The sequence below is a fragment of the Macaca thibetana genome, chromosome 1, assembly GCF_024542745.1.
Source record: "Macaca thibetana thibetana isolate TM-01 chromosome 1, ASM2454274v1, whole genome shotgun sequence".
In the NCBI taxonomy this organism is placed as follows: Eukaryota; Metazoa; Chordata; class Mammalia; order Primates; family Cercopithecidae; genus Macaca; species Macaca thibetana.
Genome location: NC_065578.1, coordinates 121,924,012 through 121,930,011, shown reverse-complemented (window position 1 = coordinate 121,930,011; position 6,000 = coordinate 121,924,012). Strand labels below are relative to the sequence as shown.

The 6,000-nt window shown below is 38.0% G+C and overlaps 1 pseudogene; it reads right to left on the bottom strand.

The window, feature by feature from the left end:
- Nucleotides 1–3,278: 3,278 nt before the first annotated feature.
- LOC126931511 (protein FAM91A1-like) lies at nt 3,279–5,824 on the bottom strand (annotated as a pseudogene).
- Nucleotides 5,825–6,000: the final 176 nt, after the last annotated feature.

The window sequence follows — 6,000 nt, the reverse complement described above, 5'->3', positions numbered from 1 at the left end:
AAAAAGGGTTACCACTCAGGAATCCACCCCATACCCTGATTCCTGCTTAAACCTGTACAACACCAAGGAACATACCATGGTGAAGACTGGCAGACAGATTTAACCCAGATGCCACCTTACAGGGGACGACAATATTTGCTAGTATTTATAGACACTTTCACCAGGTGGATAGAAGCTTTCCCCACAAGGACAGGAAAAGTACTGGAAGTGTCTAAATCCTTACTTAAAGAAATCATCCCAAGATTTGGATTACCAAAAGGTTTGCAAGGTGATAACTGACCTCCCTTCCCAGCTAAGATGACCCAGTGAGGTAATGCCTCAGCCTTAGGCATTACCTATCTTCACTCCTCATGGAGATCTCAATCTTCAGATAACATAGAAAGCCAATCATGACGTTAGCAAAACTCTTTCAGGGGACCTCAGAGGCCTGAGTTTTTCCCCTACTCATAGCCGTTTTGCATATGAGGATGGTTCCAAAGGGAACTTTAAAGCTTAGTCCACTTGAAATGACTTATGGAAGCCCCCGCTTTTTTTTAACTTGATCAACACCACAGTTTATTTGTAAACATGTTGTATGTGTCAATAATCAAACTGACAACACTTTATAGATTTCATTGTATAATATTAACATCCTAACAGAAAACGATCCACTGTACTCATTTACAGTTTGGTATTTTAAAATCCTTGAATACAAATTGTATTGGAAACACTGAACACGAAAAAGAAACATGAATGGCAGAGACAACTGAAAACATCAAGTAAAATTAACCAATATTCCGCTTCCCCCCCAAAAATATAAAATCATCTGATTACATAATTTAAAAAAGTAGTAAGGGAAATCAGATGATCATACTTTGTAATGATATAAAGTTGCGTTTCTTCAAACCCATTTTAGACATGAAATTGTACCATATAAAATTCTATGTCTTTTTTGATATTTGTTCTTTTTTTCCTCTTGGTTTCTAAAAAATGTTTGCCAGTGTTTAAATTACACTAAGGAAGTGGGGAAAGAAAGGAAGGAATGTGGTAAAATGCCAAACGAAATTAACTATTTGGAAAATAATTGGATATAAATTTTTCATGAATCTTCTTTGGCAAATAACAAAAGCTGCATTTTAAATTTACCTTTTTGTTGAAATGGATCAATACTTGTAAGATTTAAGAGATTACATGACTTGATGTATAAGTAAAATGAAGCCAAATTCACAAAGCAAAGCACAAACATCAGCTTTTCACATTTTGCTAAAACCTTTAAAAATGCACTCTCCCTCCTTAAGAGTACAAGAGGTCTTCCGCTTGGAATCAGATGGTTACTCTCGCCTCATTCAACACAAGAAACCAGAAGGGGACCCCATGCTTTTCAGTACTTTCCCTAAAATTCATGATCACTATTAGGTTCTGTTTCTTCATCCTCTATCTCTCAAAAGAAATATAGCAGCAAATCACTCCCATATTTTAAGCTTTAAATTCACCAACAACTGGGCTCACTGCCAACAACTACAAATGTTCAATTCTTTATTAGTGTACATGTCATTACAGTTGGTTTAGATGGTTAATACAGGAATAAATAAAATAACTACAGTTCATTCAAACAAAGGAAATTAAAATGAGATTAAAGAGCCCTGATCAAAAAAAAATTACAACTTTCACTGAAAACTGTAAAAGTTACATACATACATACTTAATGGCACTAGGAATATACAATATCAATTATTAGAAAAATAAGTGAGTGACTCACAGTCATAAGAAATTATTTAATATTAGTATTTTTTCTTTTAGAGACAAACATAACATACACATGGTTTTTACCTTCTATAAGACAAAGTGGAAAACTAACTGTTACTGCATTTACCTGAAACACAGCACTGACTGTGCCACAGATAACATGGTCCAAAATATTCAGCTGTACAGATGTACAATACAGCCATGGTATTGGATGTATGGTTAAGTTTTAGGAAAGGCATATATTTCCAGAAGTACGTTAAATACACTAATATCTATAAATAACAAAAGTTATCAGCAAAAACGCTTAGGTTATAACATTCCCAAACTTTCTACCATTTTAAGTGTTTTAGATATATGTTGTCTGACCAGTTCATTTGGTTACAGTTTTAAGCTAGTAAACCATTACCCTATAAGAGGAGCTAAACTAACCTACAGCACTGCACAAACTTCCCAAGGAAGGTAACTTGAAAAGTCTAAAAAGTGATTCCAATTATTCTAATTAACACTTGAGATGCTAAAAGAATCAATGACTCAAGAAACACTTTGAAGTAATTCCATTTTTCTTTATCATTTTCTAAAAAAGTGTTCACATAAATTTAAGATCCAGATTGCTTAAGAGTAGGTCTTCAAAGTAAGTTTATCACTAAAGCATTCTGATCCAAAGACATAGTCTTAATGCTTCTAATATGTAATTCTAACCTAAAATCACAATCCTTGGTTTGAAAACTTTAAAGCTAAGAAACAAGAAAATAAATCAGGGTGAAAATGTGCAGCAGCTATAGCTATAAGAGTGGAAAAGATATTCTATTTTTTCCGTAAAGACTCTATGAAAATATAAAGCCCAAAGTCAGTGACGACAGAAGTCCACATATAAATGGTGTTTAAAAATAGAAAGTTTTCTAAAGCTTCTCATGAGATGTCAGTGAATAGTCATAATCTGAGTTAAGACCTTATACATCAAGGTTAAGTTATACATACCTATGCTGATTTACATACCTTCTACAATGTCCAACTGACATAGATAATTTAGACACCCATAGGAATTCATAATGTCCTATCATATCATCTCTCAATACTGGATGTTTATAGTTTTATAGTTTTACTAGTTTAAGTACCAAGAAGCCCTTTTAGAGGAAGAGTTCCATCTCTTCCCTTGATCCCCCAAAGTATAGGTAACAAAATATAAAATTAAACAAGATTTATGTTTGATGAACTAACGTATAAAATTATCATTGGAATTTTCATAGTGATTGCTTATAAACATAACAGTCATCATAGAGCCTATAAAGTACATACTTAGTTTTATAAAATAAATGTGGATCGTCTCAAGGTAAAAAATACAGTGCTGGCTGCTAAAAAGACACTTTGTTGCAATAAGATGTGCAATAATGAGCAAAACTTCAGAAAACATGAATATGTTCCCCAAACTTTTAATATTAGTTAAGCAAGAATTGTTCTGCAGCAGCAGGATGCTTTTTAGTGGCTGACACTATAAAGCTAACGTTAAGAAAGAAAAAAGGCAGAAAGTGTGAGCAACAAATGGTGTAATCAAGTTATTGCAAATGGAGATTAGCAATAAGAAGTGAGGAAGGTGACTGTCCACTCCCTTCTGATAAGACACCATCTTTAAATATGAAGTTTTTTGCAGGAAGTGGAACACCCATGTCAGCATATGATGACTGTGAAAGCAAACTTGAAAATCTGGGCTCTGCGTGAATATCCAATGTTGAAGCACCTTCCTGGAAAGAGTGAACAAAGTTAAGGACTGCAGAGAGAGTTTTCTACTGGAATCTAAGAGGTTTTGAAGGCTCTGTTTTCTGCAGAGGCCATGTGTATCAATTTTCCTACAAATTTTCTGGTTTAATTCGGAACTGAACAGTAGAATTCCAAAGCACAGCTTAGGAGGAACCCAATCTGCTTCTGTTGTGGCACCAGAGGTTTGCTTTGTTGCTGAATCTATAGTTGCTTCCTCAATGACCATTTCAAATGACTCTGTCCTCCCATTTACATCTGAGCCAGAAGCCAAATCAGGTTCTCCTCTCTCATCAGAAGCATCACTGAGTTTTCCATTTGCAAGTTGGCTGGAAGCATTCAACATGGCGACATATCCATAGAGATGCTCTGTTCCTTAGTATCTGCAATGCTTTATGTACACCCATAATGACCTGAGTGAACTCTCCTTGTAGTTCTGTTTCATCAAATGGAAATGGAACATGGACTGTTTCCCCTATCCCATGCAGACCATGTCCCTGAATTAAAACTGCAGAATGTGTTAAAGCATCATTCAACATCTTGAGCACATTTGAGGTAGGAACTACTTCAGGATCATGATCCCAAGATGTTATTAGCAATTGATCGTACCTCTGAAATATATCTGGCAGTTTTCGAAGTCTTGTACCTTTGGACAATAAAACGGATGGTGGTCCTTGTCCAGCGATATGATAAATATACAGTTTAAACCAGACAGAGGTGACTTCTGGGATAGCTGGTCCAATATGCTGAGGGGTGCAGCTGCTGACAGGCCAGGTTTCATTGGTGAGGGGAGCCATGGAAACAAGCAGTGTGTAATTTTTGTTTACAACTCTGCTGCAAGTTGCAGGGTCCAGATCAAGAAGGCTTTCACAGCGTAAGAGATCCAGAGGAAAACCATAATTGGATTGGTCTGGCTGTGCAGTTTGCGCAACTAGATTTTTGTTATGATGCAGAAACAGTATTGTGTTTCTCAGAGTAAGTGCATGATCAAAATATCTCTGTGCTTCTCCTTCACCAGTGCTCTGAACTGGTGAAAGATTTCCCATCATTAAGAAGGCGGTAAGAGTGGAGTCAAACAAGAATGCGATGCGCTTCGTGTGTCCTGTAGACAGACTCAGGCTGTTTACACTGGTTGTGTCAGCTGGATCTTCTTGACTATTTGTATCAGTGTCAGTTGCTGATGAAGCTTCTTGTAATAGGACTCCTACCTTCCCCTCCATCCCATGACAAGAGCTTCTTCTGTGGATCTAAGGTACCCTTTAATCTGTTTATGGATGGAACATTTTTCCATGATGAATGAAGTTGATCTAAATTTATTACTTGGCCCTTCTTATGGGCAAAGCCCAATCGGCAATACACTGAAACAGCATTCTTAACCAGGCATAAGTCAATCTCAAGGACATTTGCAAGCTCTGCAGCATTTGTGTGCTCATCTATTGAAACAAGTATCTTATAGAGTAGAGTTTCAAAATGATCACCTTGCACTTGATTCATTACAAAACCTTCAAGAGGTGGAACTGCTGTATAACTGTCATCAGATATTGGTACCTCGAGATAAATACTTTGTTATACAAACTATGTACTACATTGTAATCTAGTGATCCAGAGAGTTGAGGGCCTGAATCGGTGATCTTATCAATAGCACATTTCTCAGGCAAAGTGCGTATCTTGATGTCATCTTCTGTGATATATCCAGCCTGCACCACCCACCACACCTCTATGGTAATTTCCACTGGCTTTATTGGTAGAAGATCACGGGCTGTTTTCTTTCTGAAGAATTGTTTTGATGATCTACACTGATTCATATGATCAATATACAGGTTTCTTCCTATACCAAGAAACCTTAGACAGTCAGCAGCAGTAAAATTGGGCAATGAATCATAAGTTTTCTCACTGTTCATAACATCCTCCGTAATCCCAGTATAATATGAAAATGATGTTATCCTCAAGCCCTTCACCGTAATATCCGATAGATGGTAAGGGTACAGCATGAGATGATCTCAGCTGTTCTTTAGCAGTTCCTCATAGTATCTGCGTTCATCTTTCTTGACATGTTTAACTAAGTTATTTCTGTATCGCAACTGATTGCAGTTACCGTACAGGACAACCTGCTTTTCATATTCTCTCCGTGAATTTCCAACGACGACTGGGATTTTCTTCCTCCTCTGCCACCCTGAACAGCAAGACCAATACTTCCTGTATTTCCTCCTCCTCAGCCTACTTGATGTGAAAACAAGGATGAAGACCTCCATGATGAGCCATCTCCACTTAATGACTGTCTCACGTTGGCCGGCAACTTGTTCCAGGAGTAGTTGTGCCAGATGTGCAACTCCACGTCTATGTTCATGATGCCGCGGCCAGGGCCAGCGGCGGGCGCCACGACCGCGACCCACACTAAGCCTCCCGCCTGCCCGCCCATAGTCTGTCGGCAGAGTGCCGCGGGAGGCCCGGCACCTTACACTGCAGAAGGCAGGGGCTGCCCTATGGCCTGGGCTCCCGACAGTTCAGCGCCCGGCCCGGCCA